The sequence below is a fragment of the Geotrypetes seraphini genome, chromosome 5 (assembly GCF_902459505.1).
Source record: "Geotrypetes seraphini chromosome 5, aGeoSer1.1, whole genome shotgun sequence".
Lineage (NCBI taxonomy): Eukaryota > Metazoa > Chordata > Amphibia > Gymnophiona > Dermophiidae > Geotrypetes > Geotrypetes seraphini.
In genome coordinates, this window is record NC_047088.1 from 209,516,606 (window position 1) to 209,526,674 (window position 10,069).

Genomic DNA, 10,069 nt, shown 5'->3' on the forward strand with positions numbered 1-10,069 from the left:
AAGAACGCTTAAGGGTTCACATGTACTTTAGAAAGTTCATGCATAAATTGTCACTCTACCCTAATTCTTCCCCTGCACACTTAACCTACAAGTGCACATTATCATGCACCATAGATACTTTTAGACATTACTTAATTTTTTAAGAAGTCTTTTCCATGCATAAATCAGGAGGGCACCTCCTTTTAGCGTTCCATTGCCACACTGTGAAAGTCTATTCTATAACAAAACCTAAGGCCCAGATTCCATAAAAGGTGCATGAAGTTAAGACGCCTAGATCTACCTAACCTAATTATTCAATTAGAGGGGCATAATCCAAAAATACGTCTAAGTCTGTTTTGGGCTTATGTTGCTAGTCGCCCAAAGTCAGACATGTCCAAAGTCCATTCTCAAAAAAATACGTCCAAAATATTTTTTTTTGAGAATCGTTTACTTGCGTGTCAAGCCGTTTGATCATCTAGACTGCTAAGCCATCTATCTTTATACCCCATTCTCATCCAAAAATTTATCCAAGTCAAAAATACTTAAAATAAGACCTTTGGACATGGGAGGGGTCAGCAAAGTGATGGACTGGACACCCAGACATGGCGACAGAGCAGTGGGACACCTTACAGGGCACAGCTGCAAACTTCACAAAAAAGGGTGCCAAATAAACACCACAACTCCCTTACAGGTCATGGTGAGCCCCCCCAAACACCCCTAAAACCTACTATACCCAGCTGTTTACCACCCCAATAGCCCTTATAGCTGCAGGTGCCACCTATATGGCAGTACAATAGGGGTTTTTGGGTGCATATCTTTCACCATGAATGCAGTGGTTATGAGTGGCTTATGGGCCTGGATCCTTCTCTCTATGATTCAGTAGCCCACCCTCCAGACTACTTAAGCCACCTCTGTGCAACTCTACTAGGCTTTCCTATGCTAGGTGCTGATGTTCTGGAGGCAAGTACTGTGGTACCTTGGTTTACAGGTGCACCGGTTTGCGAGTGTTTTGCAAGACGAACAAAACATTTACAAAATCGGCACCTCGGAAACAGAGCGTGGCTAGATTTACAAGCGCCCCCCTCCCTTCGATCCGGCCCCCCCGACACAATCAGGCACCCCCCCCCCCGCCATGATTGGGCAAGCCCCTGCCGCTTCATACCGTCAACTGGGCACCGGCATGTCCTGTGCTTGGTGCCGGTGCCCGAAGATCGGCCTCCTCTTCTGCTGGGCCTTGAGCATCTGTGCATGTTCAAGGCCCAGCAGAAGAGGAGGCCGATCTTCGGGCACCAGCACCAAGCACACGACATGCCGGTGCCCAGATGACGGTATGAAGCGGCGGGGGGGGGGGGTGCCCAATCATGTCAGGGGGGGTGCCGGATCGTGGCGGGGGGGGGGGGGGTGCCCAATCGTGAGGGGGTTGCCGCATCGCGGGAGGGGAGGGGGCCTGATCACAGGGAGGGCTTCGGGGGGAGCAATGCCAGTTCTCGTGGGAGGGGGGGGGGACACACGTATCAAAGCGAGTTTCCATTATTTCCTATGGGGAAACTCGCTTTGATAAACGAGCATTTTGGATTACGAGCATGCTCCTGGAATGGATTATGCTCGTAATCCAAGGTACCACTGTATGTACTTTTTTATTCTGATTTTTATGGCATGGTGAGGGAGGGGGTGTCAGTGATCACTGAGGGAGTATGGGGGTCTGTACTTTGTCCCTGCAGTTGTTATCTGGTCACTTTGGATACCTTCTGGGCACTTAGACCTGTTTTTAGATCACCTAAGTCATAATGTATAAATTCCATCTAGTCAATCTCATTAAACTTTTGATCATCGCTGCAGGATGACTAAGTCATGGTCGGCCCACATCCCACCTACCTCCGGCCCTAACCACTCCTCCAAAAATGCCCCTTTTCACTCTGGGCGCACAGCGGCAGTCAAAAGACCTAAGCTGCTTTTAGATACGTATAAAACCCATTTTGATTATCGGCACTTGGACGACCTGACTTTTAGGGCATCCAAGTACCAATTTAGGCTGGTTTTTAGATGTATTTCCGTTTCAATTATGAACCTCTTAGCATTTAGCACGTGCTTAATTGGTTAGCACAACTTAATAAAAGGATCCTTATATGAGCAAAAAAAGCCATTTTCTCTTTCTTTTTTAAAATTATCATTCATTTTTCACTTAAAATGTCGAGATTTTACCTCAGATGGGAACTGATTTGAGAGAATAATACAATTGTTTTCTCAGAGTTTATAGTATTCAGCACAAGTGTTCAAACAGAGTAGATTGCAAATAAAAATGAATGAGAATGATTAGCATTATTTTTCTATTTATCTTTATTTATTTATATCTTTATTTATTTATTTATTTAGATCTGACTGGAAAAATTAGGTCTCCAATATTTTGTTTTGGATACATGATCAAATCCCATTTTGAAAATCATACGCAATCTTTACGATGAATTTCTAGCTGCCACACGAAATGTTTCATACATGTAGAGAGCTTTTAACGATTGCACAAACAGATAAAGCTACCGCTTGACATTAATGCACCCAAGGTATCATTAGAGAGAGCTTTACAGAACAAAAAAAAAAAAAAAATCACAAACATTAAGCTATTTTTAACTGTGAAAGCAATTTGGCTTTGGGCAAATGAATGCCAAAATGCAGGAGGATTTCTTAAAGCAGTTTTTTTTTTTTGTGTGTGTGAGAAAAGCAACCTTTGCTCATCACAATATAAAAAAAATAAAGACATTGGTTAGAGTTCTACTTTTGAAACAATGGCAAATGAATTCCTCTTTGCCACTTATAAAACACACATATCACATAATGCACATTCACTTAAGCAAACCTTTCTCCGGGTTTATACATCAGCTTGTGTTTTTTTGCAATTGATTGCTTAACATTGTCTTAAATACTTTTCTTTCTTTTTTTTTCCCTTTCATTATAAAGTGCATTGTACTTATTTGTATGCTAAGTGATTCATTTTACAGGCTTCTAAAAGAAACATATTTTTCACTAAATTGGATGGAAGGTGATTAAAAAGGGCACCATCTGCAAGTTTTTCAGAACACTACTGTATCTTTCACACTGAATAAATTTTCTCAGTTATGGACATATTTAAAACGTAGAGGAATTTCTGTGCTGCTGGTACAAAATAACATTGCTTATTACTGATCTCTATTAGAAGTACGTGATTATTATTATTTTGCAATTGAGACTTCAGGATTGGACAGACATTAGGCAGTAATGTATCTACAATATGTAAGACAATAGATGCTTCCATTTTAATATTGCATTAGAAAATCTATAGTTGCTCTAGAGGAAAATAATATGCTGGTGTTATAAATCTGATTCAGAAGGGACTTTCTCTGATAATTAATAGTATTGGATATAATTTAGGCTACAGAAGCAAGAAAACTCTTACTTCAGGGATCCCTACTATTACCCTACCTATAAAATACAGGCTCTAGCCTATGGACTATAAAGTATGACTGAACTAACATGATTTAAAATTTAGGGCTCCTTTTACGAAGCCGCGTTAGTGGTTTAACGCGTGTAATAACACGCGCTAAACTGCCGGCCGCGCTAGAGGCCAACGCCTGCATTGAGCTGGCATTAGTTCTAGCCGCATAAGGTTTAGCGTGGGCTAAAATCACTAACGCGGCTTCATAAAAGGAGCCCTTAGTAATGTGATTATTTACTACAGGTACCAATTTATGCAATGGGACATATTGAATAAAAAATAAAGCGTATTTAATGGTATTAGAGCAGTGGTTTTCAACTCGTCTTTCAGGGACCTCCTAGCCAGTTGGTTTTTCAAGATATCAACAATAAATATGCACCGGATGTATTAGCATGCACTTCCTCCATTGCATGTAAATATCTCTCATTCTTATTCATTGTGGTATGCAGAAAACCCAGCTGGTCAGGTGGTCCATGAGGATGGGATATAAGCCACTGCTTTAGAGTGTTCTAGTTCAAGTGTTCTAGTACTGTGTTCAATACTGGTCGCCGTACCTCAAGAAGGATATGGCGGTACTCAAGGGAGTGCAGAGGAGGGCGACTAAACTGATAAAAGGTATGGAAAATTTCTCATACGCTGACAGGTTAAAAACGCTGGGGCTGTTCTCCCTGGAGAAGAGGAGACTTAGAGGGGACATGATAGAAACCTTCAAAATCCTAAAGGGCATAGAGAAAGTGAATAAGGACAGATTCTTCAAACTGTGGGGAGCCACAAGCACTAGGGGTCACTCGGAGAAATTGAAAGGGGACAGGTTTAGAACAAGTGCTAGGAAGTTCTTTTTTACCCAGAGGGTGGTGGACACATGGAACAAGCTTCCAGAAGAGGTGATAAACCAGAACTCTGTACAGGGGTTCAAGGAAGGTTTGGATAGGTTCCTGGAGGATAAGGGGATAGAGGGGTACAGATAGAACTTGAGGTAGGTTATAGAAGTGGTCAGAAACCACTTCACAGGTCACGGACCTGATGGGCCATCGTGGGAGCGGACCGCTGGGTGGGATGGACCTCTGGTCTGACCCAGTGGAGGCAACTTCTTATGTTCTTAATATCCGACCTCTTCACTTGACATATTGTACCTGCCAAAATTTAACAGAAGATATAGGAGAGATGCTGGCGTTCCATCTGTGGCTTTGTTCCAAACCACTATTAACTGAAAGACATGGAGGGGCATTTTCAAATGGCAAACTGCTGGACGCCCAAATATATATTTTTTTGAAAATCATCTACTTAGACGTCTTGGCCACTGGGACATCTAACTTTATACCCCGTTTTTGATCAGAAAAACATACAAATTGAAAATGTCCTAATACTGACCATTTGGATGTGGGTGGGGCCACCATTATAATGAATTGGCCACATAGAAATCCTGACAAATCAATTGGACACCTTTGAGGGCACTGCTGTCAACTTCACATAAAGGGTATCAGATGTATATTTATTTATTTATTTATTCGATTTTTTAGCCCGTCCTCCCAAAAGAGCCCAGAACGAGTTACAATGAATATATTGGTGCATTAAAATTATAAGTAAGATAGGTACTTAGAAATTCCCTTACTGTCCCGAAGGCTCACAATCTAACTAAAGTGCCAGGAAAAATGACAATTAGAAGAGTAATAAAGAAAGAAAAAAGAGATAGAGGAGAAAAATAAGAAAATAAACATACTAATAAGATTACAATGATCTAAAGGAATTTGAAAGGTTAAAAAGACGGGAGATAAGAATAGATGCAGAGGGAGAACCGTTGAAGCAATAGAATTCTGGGGAAATTTAAATGAAATTTGAATGATAAAATAAAACAAAACAAGTGGTAAAACAATAAGTGAGATTAAAAAATATATCATAAACTAAAAAGAAGTGAAAATAAAATCAAAACAGTCAAAACTGAAGTCCAGCTTGAACGGGCCCCCGAGCCAACCCCCTTATAATTTAGGGTGAGCCCCCAAAGCCTACTATACCCTCCTGAGTAACCATCCTAATAGCACTTATGGCTGCATGTGGCATCTATATGGCAGTATAGCAGGGTTTGGATGGGCTCACATGTTCTATCATAAATGTAGTGCTTAGATTGGCTTATGAGCCTAGGTCCTCCTTTCTATGGTTCACTAGCTCACCCATCTAGGCTGCTATTTTAAAGACAGGTATGTTCTTTTTGTTCTCATTTTTATGTGGTGGAAGGGAGTCAGTGAGCACTGAGGGTGTGTGGGGGTTTCTTACCTTGATGAATGTAGTGGCCACCTGATCAATTTGGGCACCTTTGTGACACTTAGACCCTTCTAAAACAGGTCTAGTTCCAAAGGTATAAGTTCCGTCCAGGATGTCTTGCATAATGATCGATTATCGCTGCAAGATGACCATGTCTAATCTGTCCTTGAGACAGCCCAAAGCCTATCTCATGCTCTGGACTCACAGAGGCTAGAACACCTCGTTAGATGTACAGAAAGGCGGTTTTGATTATTAGCACTTAAACGTCCCGCCAATTAGGACGTCCAAGTGCCGATTTAGGTACTTTTGGGATGTCTCTGTTTTTTTTTTTATTATGAGCCTGAAAATATCATAAAACTATAGAAAAACAACTATTAAATGACAGATGCAACTATGAATGTGTTACATCCAGTGGTTTAATAAGCCTGGATATCCGGTCATCCAGGCAACTAAGATGTTAAATGTGGAGCACGCACAGTTATCCATTCACAACCAAATAACACACAACACAAATAATTATGGTGCAACAAAGGCTGCAGCTTTATTACAAACCAGAGGAATTCGACCTTAAGTTTCAATAACGGAACAACTCAGTTATTTCACCATTTTCTAGTTGAATATATTTATTCATTTAATTTTCTATACGATTCTCCCAAGGGAGCTCAGAACGGTTTACATGAATTTATTCAGGTACTCAAGCATTTTCCCCTGTTTGTCCTGGTGGGCTCACAATCTATCTAATGTATCTGGGGCAATGGGGGGATTAAGTGACTTACAAAGAGCAGTGTGGGTTTGAATCCACAAACTCAGGGTGCTGAGACTTTAGCTTTTTTGGGTTGCTCTTTTTTGTAATCACCGGCTTCCAACCACCATCCCCCCTTATTATTTATGTTTATTTTTCACCTTTTTATATTCTTTTTTCAATTAATTTTATCTTCTTTTCTTCTTCTAAAACAATAAATATTTTAAATCTTTCAATCTGTGTCCCCTTTTCTTTAGACATGCTGAGTAAAGTAAGATCCTATTTTCGCCAACAACATTTCGCCGTCCTTGTCCAATCCATCATCCTCTCCAAATTAAACTACTGCAATGCCATCTACTTAAGCCTATCAAAAAAAAGTCTTCAAAGACTCCAGCTAATCCAGAATACTGCAGCCAAGTTGATCTTTGCAAAACGCAAGCCTGACCATGTTTCCTCACTCCTAGCCAAACTTCACTGGCTCCCAGTGATTTCCAGAATCTATTTCAAATGCTCCTGCCTGGCTTTTAAGATCATTCACGGCATCCTTCCTCCCTTAATCCCACTATCTTATAACTCCTCGAGTCCTGACTCTACCAGACCCACCCAAAGGTTTAAATCATCCTTCCCCTCTCTACACGGTATTCGCTATGCAGGCAAACTGGGAAAATCCCTTCTCTTCAGAATCACAGGTCTTTGGAACGACCTTACTACCCCTCTGCGGAACCTGGGCTCCCTACAATTATTACGCAAGCAACTGAAAACCTGGCTTTTCACTAAAATGTAATTCTATCCCCCCTTACTCTTCTCTTCTCTTCTAGATATAAGTTCATGTAAACCTTTTTTTCCTTCTCTTCCTATATTTTAAGTTCTTGTAAACCGTGCTGAGCTCCACAAAATCCGTGAAGATGATGCGGTATATAAACTTAAGATTTAGTTTAGTTTAGTATGTATATATGGGTAACAGGCAGTACATCATACATAGAGTAAAATTCATTTTCATACTTTCTTCCAAACAGCTATTTCGCTGGTATGCTGTTCCACGTGTTGAAGAAAATGCACTTCTAGATCTTAAACGCTAACCCATATAAATTCTTCAATTTCATCAATTTCAAATCTTATGATTTCAGATACGGAAAACACTTGCTGTAAAAGATGCGCTTATAAATTTCAAGCGCTCACACTGTTTCAAACTCTCAGTTCTTATCTTGAAATAATCAGCTTTGAAAATGCGCCATTTCCAGCTGCTTCTAATCACAGGTTACCCATCACACTGTATGTAGCTGCCTCAATGAACACCAACACGGCCAGCGTTTTGTGGTTCATCAGTGTTTTTGAAACCGCTGCTTCAAGGTTTTTCTCTTTGAATGGATATCTTTCTCCAATACAGACTAACAGTCCTTCCTGTATACTAAGGCCACGTTTTTCCGCACCTTATAAAAAGGACCCCATAGTGTTTTGGTGTTATTGCATTTTCCATAACACTGTTTAGGGAGTTGTTTTTTCATTGATATTTGTTTTACTCTTTGAACAGAGGGCTTTTTATTGAATCCACCATTGCCTTAGACAGGCCTTGGCCTCTCCCTATTTTTTGGGATAATGTGATAAAATAATTAAAATCACAAAGCATCATCAATACAGAGGCCATGTTGATTAATCTAATCTCAAATAAACTGCAAAATGCTGATAATTTTGCCCATCTTTGTGATTTCATGTGAAATCTTTCTGTCAGAAACTATTATAAGAACATAAGCAGTGCCTCTGCTGGGTCAGACCAGAGGTCCATCATGCCCAGCAGTCCATCAGGTCCAGGACCTGTAGAGTAATCCTCTATCTATACCCTTCTATCCCCTTTTCCTTCAGGAAATTATCTAATCCTTTCTTGAACCCCAATACTGTACTCTGTCCTATCACACCCTCTGGAAGTGCATTCCAGGTGTCCACCACCCTTTGGGTGAAGAAGAACTTCCTAGCACTGGTTCTGAATCTGTCCGCTTTTAATTTTTCTGAATGCTCTCTCGTTCTTGTAGTTTTCGAAAGTGTGAAGAATCTGTCCCTCTCCACTTTCTCTATGCCCTTCATGATCTTATAGGTCTCTATCATGTCCCCTCTAAGTCTCCGCTTTTCCAGGGAAAAGAGCCCCAGTTTCTCTAATCTTTCAGCATATGAAAGGTTTTCCATACCTTTTATCAGTCGCGTCGCTCTCCTCTGAACCCTCTCGAGTATCTCCATATTCTTCTTAAGGTACGGAGACCAATATTGGACACAGTACTCCAGATGCAGGAGTTATCTTTTTTATTAATAATTTATATGCATTTAGGAATATTCTGTCATTTATTTTATTTCATTTAGCACACACAAATTTTTAGTGCATGCTAAAAGAATTAGTTAGTACTACATTGAAATAGTGTGCATTAAAAGATTTAAAATGAAAATAAAGAAACACAATCTTTTTGAATGAACACCCCTGTGTGAGGGAGTGAGGGATAATTCTTAACTCATATTGTAATTATACCACTGTACAGCAGAGGGTGCTAACTCACAGAGTAGAAGAGTAAGTCACCCTAGGGGAGGTGAGGCAACCCTGCTGAGTCATGGGGATAGGACTCAGTCAAAGAAGAATTCATGTGCTTTAGAGAAAAATCAGTCAGAGAGGTCTTAGAGGAAGTGTCCTCCATGCGAGAGGTCTTGAAAGGGGAGTGCTCCAGAGGGAGAAACCTTCCCTAGCTGTGGGCTGGGAGAAGTCCTGGGAACTGAATGGATTCAAGTGAGTGTAAGAGATACTGTCAAGGTTAGGGTTACCATATGTCCGGATTTACCCGGACATGTCCTCTTTTTACAGGACATGTCTGGGCATCTGGATGAATTTTTTAAAACCCAGCATTTTGTCTGGGCTTTGAAAAGCTTCCTCTTCAGAGTGTATCAAGAGGAGGTATCTGTGCATGCGCGGATGCCCTCCTGACCAATGAGAACAGGCTGAGGGGGGCAGAGCTAAGGGCGAGGCAGGGGTATGGTGTGGGCATAATGGGGCAGGGATGAGTAGAGCTGGGTGGACCTGTGGGCATGTCTATGGGTCTGAATTTTACGCAAGTAAAATCTGGTAACCCTAGTCAAGGTAGGACCGTGCTATCTGCTTGGCTAAGGTAAGTTAACCTTTCATGCTGAATAAACTGTTAGAGCCAGTGTTTGGAGCATGGCAAATATTGATCTCAAGTGTATCTTGGACGTGGTAAACCAGATAATAATTAAAGACATACATTGTTGAATTAGACTGATATACTGAGACTAACCCCCTCTTTTACAAAGCTGCACCAACAGCTGCTGCGCAACAGCCCCGAAGCCCTTTAAATCTTTATGGGCTTCAGGGCTGCTAGCGCGGCTTTGTAAAAGAAGCCATAAGAGATTATTCTGAAATCCCCGAGCCTGTGAAGTAGCAAGTCTCAAGTCTGGTGAACCAATAAAGAGCTGTTTTTGTACCTTTAAGTGTGTCTGTCTGTGTCTGCACAGGTTTTAAATCTGCTCAGTATCTTGTAACCCCAAACTGTATTATCACCCACCAGCACTTTCTGCTTGCTCCCCTTGAACCTTCTTGATGAGCGTATAACCCTGCTGATGACAAGCAGGGT